The sequence below is a fragment of the Trachemys scripta genome, chromosome 10, assembly GCF_013100865.1.
Source record: "Trachemys scripta elegans isolate TJP31775 chromosome 10, CAS_Tse_1.0, whole genome shotgun sequence".
NCBI lineage: Eukaryota > Metazoa > Chordata > Testudines > Emydidae > Trachemys > Trachemys scripta.
The window spans coordinates 52,725,410-52,740,227 of record NC_048307.1 but is presented as its reverse complement, the minus strand read 5'-3'; the positions used below and the strand labels follow the sequence as shown (position 1 = coordinate 52,740,227).

General features: G+C 43.6%; 1 protein-coding gene across 2 annotated transcripts in view; it reads left to right on the top strand.

The window, feature by feature from the left end:
• TLN2 (talin 2) overlaps positions 1-14,818 on the top strand; it is a 367,623-nt gene that overhangs the window by 35,112 nt on the left and 317,693 nt on the right. Inside the window, exon 1 of one of the 2 annotated variants that reach the window (XM_034782957.1) lies at positions 1,326-1,560. The exons of the other annotated variant lie outside the window; for it this stretch is intronic. The gene's annotated coding sequence lies outside the window, so the exon portion shown is untranslated. Of the gene's footprint in view, positions 1-1,325; positions 1,561-14,818 lie in introns of those variants that run through there. 2 annotated transcript variants of the gene reach the window in all.

Sequence of the window (14,818 nt, the reverse complement as noted above, 5' to 3'; positions counted from 1 at the left end):
TCACTAAACACAATGCTTGTAGCCAGTCCTGACAAAATGTCTGTTAACTAAGAAGAAGAATAGGAGTTATTTACGAGGTTAAACACAAATGAGTTTTACAGTCTTAATTTTCAAAAGGTAAAAGACATTGTTGTAATATGCAAGCTCCCTATGCCCTTTAGGGGTAACCCAAACTAATCAGCTTCGGGATCCCTTGCTTATGTTTAGAAATATTGCCCTCTCCAAATTCCAAGCAGCACAGTGATAATTTCTACTTAAGTATTTTTATTCCCCTCCTCCAGCTCCCATCAAGCTGCCACAGGACACAGGCTTGCGCATGTATCCTCTTTATGGGTGTTGGGGAAGCAATCAAGTCTTTTGTCCACTGATGTTCCATAATGGCTTGTCTGGTGTCGATAGGCCTATTTTGTTGGAGAGAATATGATCCCTCTTGTGGTAAACTAGTATTTCACACTTGGTAAAGCTTTTTTCCTGACTGGGGGGAGGGTTTACAGTTTTAGCAAACATTTTTATAGTTACAGAGCAAACAAATATTTCCTTAAAACCTGGGATACAGATATAATATTAATTCATGCAGCATCCTGCAAGAATTTCCTAAAGTCTTAACACATTCTTATAACTCTAATATCTATTTTAATACTAACACACAGGTGAGCCAGATTGGTTCCTAACTGTACATCTGTCAGTGTTCAGTGTAGGCTGTGGACCTTGGTGTGAGCTGGCACCTGGTCTTGCAGCATCATAGTGCTAACACAATGGCTCAGGCTCCCAGGTGGCACTGTCACACAACGAAGGATATTCCATTAGCTCCTAGCAATGGGAGCCTCAAAATTCCAAATCTTAAAAGATTTGGGTGTGTTTTTTAAAGTGGCATGTGTAATGAGCAAAATGTTAATGTTACAAGTCAGCCCAACCAATAAAATAGCCACCCTGTTTGTTGTAGTATAAACTGATAAGTTGGTTTTCATGTTCCATGTCAAATACTTAAGGTTTGTTGTCTTTGGTACACTTTATCTTGCTTGTCCATAGAGGTAAAAATCCTAAGGCCATCTTGGATCCTCTAAAGGACAACTAGGCATCCATTTTGTAAGCCCTTCTTGTCCCCTCCTCACTCTGCATTTGGTGCCTTTTTATGTTTAGGTGGGAAGAGATGGTTACTGTCATCGGCTAATCTGCCTAGCAACCTATGTGTATATAATGGCAGTGCTCAGATTAGATCGGGCTGCCTGCCTGAGTGGCAGAGTCTTGTTGCTGTCTGTCTGGGGCAGAGCAAGTCGCTGAGGGTTAATAGGGTAGGCCATTCACCCCACAAGGGTCATCTGAAGCAGGGAATATACTTACCTATACGCACTTAATCCATCTCCTATAGTGATTGCTTGTCCCATGCAGGCAAAGGGAGGGGGAGGGATTTAATTACCTGAATACTCTTATTTTACCTGAGAAGACACTCATCTGGTTCTGCCTTGAGGTCCTGTCTCCATCTGAGGGATACAGCCATCCGGTTGTGCTGCAGCCATCCTGAAGAGGAGAAAACACCATCAAATCAAGCTGCCAGAGATGGTAGAGTCATTGTTGTTTTGATCCTCGTGTATAGATCCCTATTGATACAGCCTGCCTTGTTTTATCATCTGTCTCACCTTGTTACCTGAGGAGTTCTTGCCACCTCATTAATAAATCTTGTTGTACCTTTATCCTGTCTGAGTCATATCTGGGAGCATAAACCCCCGGTGATAGATAGGGGAAGGGAGGCGAACCTGAGACTGAGACTTCTGGCCTCCTGTTTCAGTTAACAGTCTGTGAAGTCTTCCAGTTGTCGACTCAGAGGATTTGTATGAAATGCTGGAGTCTTCATTCCTTTTCCCCTCCCTAGAAGAAATATTGCCTTAAGAATTGAGTCTGACCTTCAAAGTGACCTTACTTGCCTCAAGCTATAAATCGAGAGAGGAGGGAGGGGAATTCCCCTGGCTACCCAGGACCATTTCATGGTTTTCTATTTCTGGTAGTCTTGTATCCAGTAGTGTCCATCGACTTCCAGTCTTGCATGAATTTTGTTGCTACTCAGCGTGCTGTGACAGTTAAATTGTTGCTCATTGGTTAAGTTGCAGCCTATTTGGCCACTAATGGAAGCATTGTGCACTACACTTGTTAAGTGTGAACCTGAGTAAGATGGTGTCTCCATTTAGGACCTGAACAGATTTGTCCATAGCCCATGCAAAGCTTTAAGTTTAGGAAATTCCTCTGTAGGCACTATTATAATCTATCAGACATTGCACCATTCAATCCCTTAGCTGATATGAGTGACTTGCTATCATGTTTACTTTGGGAGGGATCTGCTGTTAAGAAGTGTTTCTGTCACCTGTGGTTGCTTTATGGCTAAACACTGAGGTTTGACCTATATTTGAATGAGTATCTGTAGACCCAGTTTGCGTGGTTGCAGTCTGAGATTTATGAATTTACCCCCATCATTCACCAGTTGAACTGTACAGCAGAGAACGGAATCTATGCTGGGGAGAGCTGGTTGGTATCACTCTAGAAGGGGAGGAGGAGGTAGGGACATTATTGTTAGAAACACAATTAAACCTTTGGTCTACTGTTGGGGCGACTGAACTGGTGCTGTCACTGAACACAGGGCTTGTGGTAGAAGCCCAATCCACAGTTTGGACCTTGGACCTCTCAGTAGTTTTCACTTCAGGTATCGAGTGCCATCTCCCAAGAAATAGATTCTGCCCTTCAGTTATTACATACTCTACCATCCAATTGGTCCTACCTCTCTGTGACAGCTGGCTGCAAACTGACTGCTCATTCCTTAGACTTTTGCCATCTCCCACAGTACTTCTCTTTCTGTCCCTGCTGTATGTTGACCTAAACCTCTCATCTCATGACTCTTCTTGGTTTCCCCCTCCCCCCATTTGTGACTGCTTTCTCCCACCTGGCTCTCTAAACCTCTTCCCCTCCCACTTGGGCTGTCCCCTTGAATCTTGATTCTCAGTTTGCTATCACCACTGACACCTACTTTGATACTTAAGACAGAATCTTTGACTAAGGTAGCACCATAAATGTACATAGTGCTTGAGTCATAGTATGTTAACTTAGTCTAAAGAGCCAGTTTCATTTAAATCTTGGATTCCACAGCTGTTGAGGATATGCAGGGCATTAGTTGCAGAACATTATATCAACCATCCTGACATCATCTTGGGAGCCTGAGAATGCAGAGAGATAAAAACCAGGGGAAAGAACAGGTGGATTAAGTTTGTGAAACTAACCTAATTCTTTCACAGTGGTTGACTAGATCATTTACTTGGCCATGGTCTTAGTATTAATTTACAGCCTTCAAGTTTAGTGCAACAGCAATCACTAGTCATTCTCTCTAGAGGTCAACTATGAGGGAGGTGTAGGGGCCTGGGAGCACATCATTCTTGGACTTTCGGGAGTGCAGAGATTGGGAGCCTGAACTTTTAAATAAGCAACTTGAAGTTGCTGCAGGGGCCCATGTCCTGATCACTGAAGGAAAAGATGATCCTCAAACCAGCGGTATCCCAGCCAGTGGGGCTAGCCACCCCAACCTCAGCGTTGCCACCAGCCTCAATTTTAAGTGAATTTAGAAAGTGTTTTTCCCTTTCATGCTTCACCACCCATACTGAACCAAATGCACTATTCTCTTATGGTTATCGTGGCCACCACACAGACAAGCTTGTCAGTACTTGCTACTCACCCAGGAGCACAGGAGGGGGAGTCAGGCCTTGCAGAGACTGCTATCCTACTAGGCTGAAACATGTGACACAGGTTATCTGAGCTGGGGAAACCACATGGAACTAAGGAATAAAGGCTGGCGCTAGTCTTAAGTTAGACAGCATGCAGCATCTGTTCCCACTCTGATGAGCAGGAGTTGCATTAGTCACTTTAGGTTCCCTTCTCTGAGGATTTTTGCCACCATGGGGGTAAACATAAAATGAAATTGCTTTAAAAGGTAGGTGGAGAAGTGGTGGAGTCGTGTTACCCTAGTCTGGGATGCAAATGCTAAGGAACAAGTAGATTGTTGCCTTGGTCATCAGCTTACTCTATACCCTTTCTGATCTCTTTGGCTTTCACCTCTTTGGCTAGCTTTTGCCTCTCCCTTGGGAGGAAGGAGTAGTCTCTCATAAACAGAATATGTATGCAGTAGGTCTTGAGTCAAAACTTTGATGTCATAAACTGTGTAGGTGAAAAAAATGGGTAACCGACATTGACCTGCCTGTACTTAAAAACATTATTTGGTTGTATCGAAGCTTACTCCTTTCAGAAAGCAGACGGCATTCCTGATTACTGTCTGGAACGGTGGGTCCTCAGTATTGTACGTAAGAGTGCACTCTTGATATCTAATGGATGGAGCTGGTATCACTTGGAGAGAACACTACCTACCACTCTGGCACCAAAGTTTACCCTTCAGGAAGACCTGCTTGGCTCCGAGTTTGAGACCTGATTATATTTCAGAGTGCTTAAATCTATGCTTCTCCGAGAGGAACAAGTTTTATATTAGTTGTATATGCAATTTTCAAACAGTCAGAGGAAACTAAGCTACACAAACCTGTAAATCTCAAGGTGCATCTGGAGTTATAATGAGGAACAGGTGAATATAAAACTTCCATGTACTCGAGAACTTGCGCTAAGATATAAATGCATTGAGACCAGCTCATGAACAATTACTGACCACTGGGGCTAAGTAAACCCAACTGAGATGTGCCACTGGTACCAAAGTTTGATGGTATTCGTGCACTTTGCTAAGGCAGAAGTTTGCTGAGGTGCTAGTCATGATTTGATGGTAGCTCACTTTGAAAAGCGCTTTGTAAAAGCTCAGTTCATACTGAAAGAGGGTGTAAGCTACTAATACACGATGATCTTCAATCTTTTGCGTTCCAGTTGGCTTGCACAAGTGTGTGTGGGATTGGCTTTCCCTGCTCAAAATTTGTAATGTTAAATTAGTCAACAAAGCCACTATTTGTTTCGAATGAATGCCAGCTAAATAAAGTAGGCTGTAATCGTTGGGTGCGTGGCATTTATTAGGAGCAAAGGCTTACGAGAAAAATGGAGTGAGGACAAAGCTCCCTATCATTCCAGTGCAGTGTAACTTGCAAAACCCCTTCCTAGTTAAGTAGTAGGCTAGGCTGTCCTTGCTCTTGCATAAACCCATGTTGCATAATATTAATGGCCGTGCAGCAAATGTGACTGACAAAGAATTTCAAAGTGACTAACAAACTGCATTAGTGAAAATCCTGTGTGTGTGTTGTCGAAGAACTTGCAGAAGCACTTTCAAAGCTCCTTAAGCTTTGGGAAAGCATCTTTTTTTTGTTTTTGTTTTTTAAAATGGAAACACTAAATTTAGTTTATAACAAAACCTGATTTCCTTAAAATTGCTAATATCAGACAGCCTTCTGTAAATTGTAAACCCCTGCTTACGTTAAACCTTCAATGATTGCTGAGTAAAGGCAGTTTCCATCCATCTTTCCTAACAGCAGCTTTACAAACTATCAAGAAGGAAAATGTTTTCTCTAGTCTGCTGTTCATAGCTAAGGAATAAGCACAGTTTCCCGGAGCTGTTAACATTCCTGTTGTATTAAGATGCAAGCAGGAATGTACAGCTGATTGAGTTCACCTTATTATTAATAAAGCACCCACCTTTGATACCACACATGTCTGTTTGCACGCAATACGATTTCTGACAGTGTTGAGTAAACCAAGAGCTTTGTGTTAAAATTTCAGACAGATACACAAGGGAATGCCTTATTCAGTGGAAAGGGTGAAACCAAGGAAACTGATTTTTAAAAGTTGAGGGAATATTGGAGGGAACCAAGCATTAGAATTTCTTACTATTTTGGAAATGGTGCCATCTCCCATCACTGAACTCCCTGTCTGTGCTATCCTTAATCTGAAATGTGCATGTAAGATTTGTCGGGGATGTTTTGGCAGTTCATTTTTTTTTTTAACCGTGGATGTCCTGCTCGTAAACTCTCTGCTGATGAATCTCCAAAAAACCAAAACCAAAACAAAAGCTACAGAACTTTGAGGGGGTAAAACGATAGGTGCATTTGCTTGGTTGGTGCAGATAGGATGAAATGCAAAACATTCCTCTAGTTTTTGTGATAAACATAAGCTACTATTTTGATGAGTGTATCCTCATGTCACATTGGTCAATGTTGACCCCTAAATTAATCCTTAAAACAGAATTAGTTGCTGACGCACAGCAACTTCTTTGATCATGCTGATGTGATTCACAACTACTTGCTTTTCTTTGATCACACTCAGTTCCATTGTACAGGAGATGGTTGAGGAGCGTGCAGTATGATTACATTAACTTGATGCTACTACTTATTTCAGTCTTTCAGCTTTCCTCAAATGAGGTTTTCAGTTCTTCAAAACTAAAATCTGTTTATGCATGTGGATTTTGGAGCACTCAGAAATATCTGCTCTTAAACCAGAAGCATTGCTCCCTGAGCAGAACTTCCCAAAGGGGTCCTTGCTGCATGCTGCTAGAGAGCAACAAATGTGCACAAAACACATTCTCAGAAAGCTGCCAAAAACTTCCAGTACATGGGTGCTGTTCTGGTTCAATGGCCACCACATGTCACATTAAGCCACCCATTTACCGTGGCTAAAGATTAAGGCCACCTGCAGAAAATCTGGTTTGCAATAGAGCCCCCGTCCTGCTGCAGATGCACAAATGATTCTCTCTGGCTCATCAGCTTGGTTCAAGTCATGTTGTAGATGAACATTGTATATTGAGTAACTTCAGAAGTGTTGCTTCCTCAGAGGGTTAGTAGATGCTGGACATTAGCAGAGATCCACCCTGAGTGGGGGTAACTATTTGGGGAGAGTTAGAGCTGTAGTCTGAGGCCCTGAATTAAAAAAAAAAAAATCATAAAATTATTGATCGAGTTTTTAAGGGGGGAAGAGGCTGTATCTCAAAACCCCCTTGCTCAGACACTGTTATAGTGTAGAGCACTTAAAAACTTTAAAACACTTGGCAAGTAGAAAAATCAACTGTTAAATGATAAGCAGGTCTCAACTACAGTGGAAAGACCTCCTCCCACTACAAGACATGAGTCTAAGGGTACGTCTTCACTACCCTCCGTATCAGCGGGTAGCAATCGATTTATCCGGGATCGATATATCACGTCTCGTTAAGACGCGATATATAGATCCCCGAACGTGCTCACCGTTGACTCTGGAACTCCACCAGAGCGAGCGGCGGTAGCACAATCGATGGGGGAGCCGCGGCCATCGATCCCGCACTGTCTGGACCCCAGGTAATTCGATCCAAGATACTTCGACTTCAGCTACACTATTCGCGTAGCTGAAGTTGCGTATCTTGGATCGATCCTCCCCTCCCGCCCAGTGTAGACCAGCCCTAAGCCTTGTCAGAGAGACCTGAGGAAGAGCTGTCTGTAGTTAGAAAGACTGTCTCTGTCACCAAAAGAAGTTGGTCCAATAAAAGATATTACCTCCCCCACTTTGTCTCTCTAATATCCTGGGACGGACATGGCTACAACAACACTGCATAAGCCCTATCAATCTCTTTTAGGCAATGGACTTGCTAGTTAGCACACTGTTTCTTTATCATAGTAATCATCTTGATTAAACTGGCTTCTAGCCAGGCAGAAATAATTTAGGGATTGAACTATTATTGTAAGTTATTTGTGCAGAAGACATGCCTGCACAAGGATTCCAGTTTGTTTGGAGGACTGGAGCTGGTGTAGATATTGACCCTCACAGTGCCTTTTTTGTTGCCACCACTAGCAAACGGCAGTTCCCTTGTGCTTTAACGATCTGTGCCCAACATTGTGTGCCTTTTAGGGAGTATTAACTGCTCTTTGAATCAGTTTGCTGCTTGAGCTGAATTTAACACCTGCCAACCAATGCACGCTTCTGGGGCCAATACTGAGACCCAAGGAAGGCCTTGGCCTTGCTACTGTTTTCGGGGGGGTGGAGGGGAGGGAGGAGTTGTGGAGAAATCCATGCAAATGGTTTTGTGAAATTTGCTACATGCTAAGAGTTCACCTCTCTATGACTAATGTGCAGTGTCAGATGAAGCTCTGCGCTCTTCCAGAAAATGATCTGGGGGCTCATCTACATTTGAAATGCTACAGTGGCACAGGTGCAACTGCTCCGTTATAGCACTTAAGTGTAGACACGCCGAATGTCAACAGGAGCAGTTCTCCTGTTGGTATTTGTAATCCACCTCCCTGAGGCCTGGTCTAAACTGGGGGGGGAGGGGCAGGGAAATCGATCTAAGATATGCAACTTCAGCTTCGAGAATAGCGTAGCTGAAGTCGACGTATCTTAGATCGAATTAAAATTACTTACTTCGCGTCCTCGCGGCATGCCGCGGCTCCCCTGTCGACTTTGCTTCCGCCTCTCGCCGAGCTGGAGTTCAGCAGTCGACGGGAGAGCGATCGGGGATCGATTTATCGCGTCTACAGTACATGCGATAAATCGATCCCCGATAGATCGATCGCTACCCGCTGATCCGGTGGCTAGTGTAGACGTACCCTGAGAGGCGGTAGCTAGGTCGTTAGAAGAATTCTTTTCACACCCCTGAGCAATGTAGTTAATCTGACCTAATTTTCTAGTGTAGACCAGGCCCAGATCTCGGTTTGGTAATATGGGGCTTGAAGAAGTAATGACACTTTCCGGGGTATGTATGAACATAATTGTGCTATTAACCTGGTTGTGTCAGTAGAAACTTGGCAGTTGACTCAAAAACAGCATCAGTAACCTTTCTTGTGCATCATCTTACACCTGTCAGGTCCATCAACAAGATGTGCCAGATCTGCCAGAAAGGCTGGAAGAACAAAGGAAATAATGAGAACTGGTCTAAAAGTTGTGATTAACCCTCCTCCCTTCCCGTTAGTTTTCTCTTCTACTCTGTTTTCTTTTTCACCCTTATGCAAGGTGCTTGTTCTCTGCCTGCTTTGCATTCTCCCTTGGAAGGAAAAAACTTCCAGTTCTTACACCTACAAGCCAGATCAGCCTTCTGTGCTCTGCCACTTCTCCCTTTCCTTGGTTGCTCCCCCCCACTATTTCCAGCAATTATTCCCTATGCCTCCTGAACTACTTTTATACTCTGATGACTACAGTATCAAAGAACAGAAACAAGGGCGTGGGGCAGAACAGGGCGGATGGCAAGAGTTGGAGGAGAACAAGAGGCAGAAAGTTAGGGATAATTTAGTTGTCATCTAATATGGATAAGACCTATAGGAGCCGGAAATCTATAAACCTGTATGTTAATAGTTAATAACAGAATAACTAACAATGTTCTATTGAAGTCTACAGAACTAGGCCCTAAAGGCAGCAAGGAACAATGTATCAGTAGCAACAGTATCTTTAAATTTGGGAATAGTGCCTGAAGCTGAGTGTTCAGTGAAGTTACACTTTGGACGAAGGCTACCTGCTCTAAAAGTACTTTGTTTTAGGGCACTTTATTGATGGAGATTCTGAGCCCTGAAACATAGCCTGGCTTTGACACGCTGAGTAGCTTCCCTGTTCTCTGACATTAGTTTTGTAGTGTATAACCTGAAGTACTGTACTGGTAGCTGGCAGAGATGCCAATTGATTGTTTAAATTTACTCTTGGGTGACTAATGTAGAGGCTGTGTTGAGTTGTAAAGCTTATCAGAACTTAGGCCTCTGCTTTGGGCAGGGGTGAAAGTGATGGTTTCAGTACCAGTTAAATAGTCTGGTATCTTTGCATTTAGGCAAGTCAATGGTTGATACACTCAGTATCACTAACTGGTATTGCTGCATATTTTTGCAATTGGCAGCATGCTTCCCAATTTCAGAATGGCTGATAATTTGTCAGTGCAATTAAAGTTCCAGACAATTAGCATTTATTACTGAGGCTAGAAATTGTTTGAGGTTTGTTACCGGAAATGGAGTTCATTCGTGGGAATGGTTTTCTACCTAATTTAACCTTCATGTAGCATGTTTTCCTAAGAGCCAGTTAGGTGTTTAATAACTTGATTAGCTGTAATTAGTGTGCAGCATACTTCAATACACCAGGGTATGCAAATAGAGATTAATTTTTGTTCTGTTCAAATTACTTGGAAAAAGGCAGTGTACTAATTAACTTTTCTCAATTTGGTTTCACTAAGCATTGTTTTCTGCGTTTCAGCTTCCTGACCCTGGGTATAAGTTCATGGAATGGTTTGCTTTTACATTACCTTTTTTTTTGTTATATGATGATGCAGCCTTTTAGAGCATCATCAAAAAACAGATCATTAGATATCAATCATTGTAAGGATCCCTCACTAACCACCTCAGCACACCTGGTCCATCTGCAGTAGAGGAGGAAAAAAGCCTGTACTCAAATCCTCTTAAGGTAGCTCAAGTAATGCCAGAACTGCCCGAGTGCCCCTTCTTGGAGTAATTGTTAATGGCTCTCTATCTATTGACTTACTGCTTGTCAAGGGCTGCCCACTGGTGTGCAAACAAGTCATTTAGGGCTGTAAAATGTGACACATCTCTTTTATCTGAGATCTTGTGCATCCAGCTGGGCTGTGGCAAAGGATGTAAGCATTTTGGTGCAGTTGTGCCTTCTGACTTTTAGAGTTGGCTGTGGATGCCTGCCTAGCCAGCATCTCCTTCCCATGCTGGATCAGGGAGAAAAATAAGCGGGGGTAGGGGCTGCAGCAGAAGGTGAGGGGCCCTGTACTAGTCTGTCTTGCTGCCTGCCCCAGGTCTACCGCTGCCACTAATTGCATATAAAATGTCACATTGAGCAAAACAAAAATGAGTGATTAGGGCATTTGCAGCAGTAGTTCAGCTACACTTCACCATTTAGAGGTGCCAGTCCTTCCCTCTCCTTTCCTGCACCTTAGTACTGAAGGCACAGATATGGAGGCAAGCACAGCTCTGGTGCCTTACGCTCTTGTCCTCCACTCCGACAAGGAGAGGAAGAGACTAGGGCCATTTAGGGTACGTCTACACTGCAGCTGTGAGGGAGCCTTCCAACCTCAGTAGATAGACTTGCGCTAGCAGGATTCAAGTTAGCAAGCTAAAAAATAGCTATGTGGGCATTGCGGCACCAGTGGAAGCTTGGGCTAGCAGCCTGAGCCCAGTCCCGGGGGCTGGAGGGGTCTGAGCTCAGGTGCCTAGGCTGAGTCTCTTCTGGGTCAGAGTGTCTACACTGCTGCTTTTAGTGCATTAACTCATAAGAATGGCCATATTGGGTCTGACCAAAGGTCCATCTAGCCCAGTATCCTGTCTTCCGACAATGGCCAACACAAGGTGCCCCAGAGGGAATGAATAGAACAGGTAACCATCAAGTGATCCATTCCCTGTCATCCATTCTCAGCTTCTGGCAAACAGTGGCTAATAGCCATTGATGGACGTATCCTCCATAAATTTATCTAGTTCTTTTTTGAACCCTGTTATAGTCTTGGCCTTCACAACATCCTCTGGCAAGGAGTTCCACAGGTTAACTCAAGCCTCCCTAGTGCAAGTCTGTCTACCTGGGCTGGGAGGCTCACTCCCAGCTACAGCATAGACATGCCCTTAAGGGCCTGGTCCTGTGGCTTCAGAGTGGAAACTTCCAGCAGCCATCCTGCCCCCAGAGTTCCAAGGAAAAGGTCTTTCACCTCTCATCTCAACCACATAAAACAGACCGTAGGCTGAGATCTGTAAGGGCCAGGCATGGAGTTAAAAAGAGGTAAGGAAGAGTAGCCTTAAGCCATTTCAGCCTAACAGACGTGCCCAGGGCATGTGAAGCATTTCGTACTTTGTTAGGGGAGAAATTGGAGTATCTCACCTACCTGAATTGCAGGCATGTCATTTTCCTGCTCCCTAAGGACTAGGTTTAGGACCAGAAGGTTCAGCCCTTCAGATGTTGAATGGGCAGGATGGTGCTGCTAAGTCTCATCCACCTATGGAAACTTGAATCCATCTGCCAATATTGTGTGTCCGTTGGGGTCGGGCCCATCGTTATATTTGTACAGGGTCTTGAACAGTGGAATCCTGGTGCACGGCAAAGGCATCTAGGGGCTATGTTAACACAAATTATTAATAGCATTCTCTTCCCTGTCACATCCCCCAGAGGTTTGTTTGACATCACTGTCACAACTCCCAGGGAAAGGCATGATTCTGCTGTGTCAGATTGATCACCAGAGGCCTCCAGATGAATGACAATTCAAAAGGAAAAAAGTAGGTGAAAGATGAATAGCTCGTTTGGAAAGACAGTACTTGGTTCAAAGGAGTGAATAATTAGTGCTGCCAATTTACTGGCCTAGGATTATGACTTCAGTGGGTGTGTATATTAGTAAACACTTTGAGGATTCCATTACCTCACTGAGTGGCTTACAGCCCTGAAAATGAGCCACTGAAATACTAGTAAAACTGTCATTGTATGCCCAGGCTCCTGGCTGAGCTTTAGATTCTGGGTCAGGTGGAACAGGGATGATCTAGTGCTTCACAAGCAGTACTTCCATTCTTAACAACTGATATGTAAAGATCTTGATGGTTTCCATGGTAGCAGGAAGAGATGAATCTGTAACATTGAGGTGAAGTAAGGGGAATAAAAGAAAACCAGGAGGAACTGCCCTCATTTGTCATAAGCCTCCCTCTTAAATATTCCAAACCAGAGCCTCCTAGTGTGACCCAGGACCATGTCCAGCCCAGTATATTCCCTGGTCATCAGCCATTCTGAGCCATGGCTCTATGCAGCCTATTACGTGGCACAGCCATTGATGCTGTCATGAGAATCCAGTTGTCTTCTGTAAAGAGCTCTGCAACCCCGCAGGGACCTCCAGCTTGAGCCCAGATGTCTAAACAGCCATTTTTAACCCCTTAGCCCGAGCCCTGTGATCCCAAGTTAGCTGACCCGGGCCAGCTGTGGATTTTTTATCCCAGTGTGGATATACCCATTGTGTTTTTCAACTGTTAGTCACCGACCAACCTCCGTGACACATTAAGCAAACCTGTGCAACAGGAATCCTAGGCTATTGCTCCAATACATATTGTGCCCAAGTACTTGTCTACGTTGTGCTCAAGGGCAAGTTGAAATGCTGAGGTGGGTGCATTACACTGAACAAGGCACCCAAGTGAAGTCACATAAACACCACCCTATACCGGAAACTTACTGACCGTACTTACCTACATGCCTCCAGCTTCCATCCAGGACACACCACACGATCCATTGTCTACAGCCAAGCTCTAAGATACAACCGCATTTGCTCCAATCCCTTAGACAGAGACAAACACCTACAAGATCTCTATCAAGCATTCTTAAAACTACAATACCCACCTGCTGAAGTGAAAAAACAGATTGACAGAGCCAGAAGTGTACCCAGAAGTCACCTACTACAGGACAGGCCCAACAAAGAAAATAACAACGCCACTAGCCGTCACCTTCAGCCCCCAACTAAAACCTCTCCAGCGCATCATTAGAGATCTACAACCTATCCTGAACGATGATCCCTCATTCTCACAGATCTTGGGAGACAGACCGGTCCTCACTTACAGACAGCCCCCCCAACCTGAAGCAAATACTCACCAGTAACCGACACCATACAACATAAACACTAACCCAGGAACCTATCCTTGCAACAAAGCCCGATGCCAACTCTGTCCACATATCTATTCAAGTGATACCATCATAGGACCTAATCACATCAGCCACGTGATCAGGGGCTCATTCACTTGCACATCTACCAATGTGATATATGCCATCATGTGCCAGCAATGCCCCTCTGCCATATACATTGGCCAAACCGGACAGCCTCTACGCAAAAGAATAAATGGATACAAATCTGACATCGGGAATCATAACATTCCAAAACCAGTGGGCGAACACTTCAATCTCTCTAACCACTCAGTGACAGATCCGAAGGTGGCAATTTTGCAACAAAACAACTTCAAAAACAGACTCCAAAAAGGGACTGCTGAACTTGAATTAATATGCAAATGAGATACAATTAACTTAGGTTTGAACAGAGACTGGGAATGGCTGGATCATTACACTGTTTGAATCTATTTCCTCATGTTAAAATATGTTAAAATAGCCTCACACCTTCTATGGGTCATCTCGATTATCACTTCAAAGGTTTTTTTTCTCTCTCCTGCTGATGATAGCTCATCTCAATTGATTGGCTTCTTACAGTTGATATGGCTACTTCAACCTTTTCATGTTCTCTGTATGTATAAATATCTTCTTTCTGTGTGTTCCATTCTGTGCATCCGATGAAGTAGGCTGTAGCCCAGGAAAGCTTATGCTTAAATAAATTCGTTAGTCTCTAAGGTGCCACAAGTACTCCTGTTCTTTTTACTTCAGGGAATGGCTTGCATGAGATTGCTAAATGATAGAGCCCTCACTAAGGTATCTCCAGAACTCAGACTTAATTATGATTAATCTGAGTTCATTGAGTTTTAGAGGCAACAATAGCCAGTGGCTGCTATAACTCACGTGTAATGGTTTTATTATCTGACAAGGTGCTGTTAATTTGAAATGTAGCAGGAGACCAAAATATTCTCTACTCTTATTAATCTTAACAAATTGTGACATGTGACTAAAGTCGTATTGCTCCTTTTGGACAGGCACTTTTAAGGATATAACTATTTGTATATAACCATCAGCAATTTGACTCGATGTTTTCAAGCAATAACTCATCCATGTTCTGTTCGTGGGCAATTTTTCTCACTCTAACAATAAAACTTTACTTTTCAAAAACTGCATAGGGGATTGATTGCCAGTTTTTGTTTAAAGCTACTGGCAATTGGTCATCCACACCCTAAAGCATCGTTGAAAATCTCAGTTCAACTGTCCTAAAGGGGAAAGCTTAAACTGAGCTTGAGAT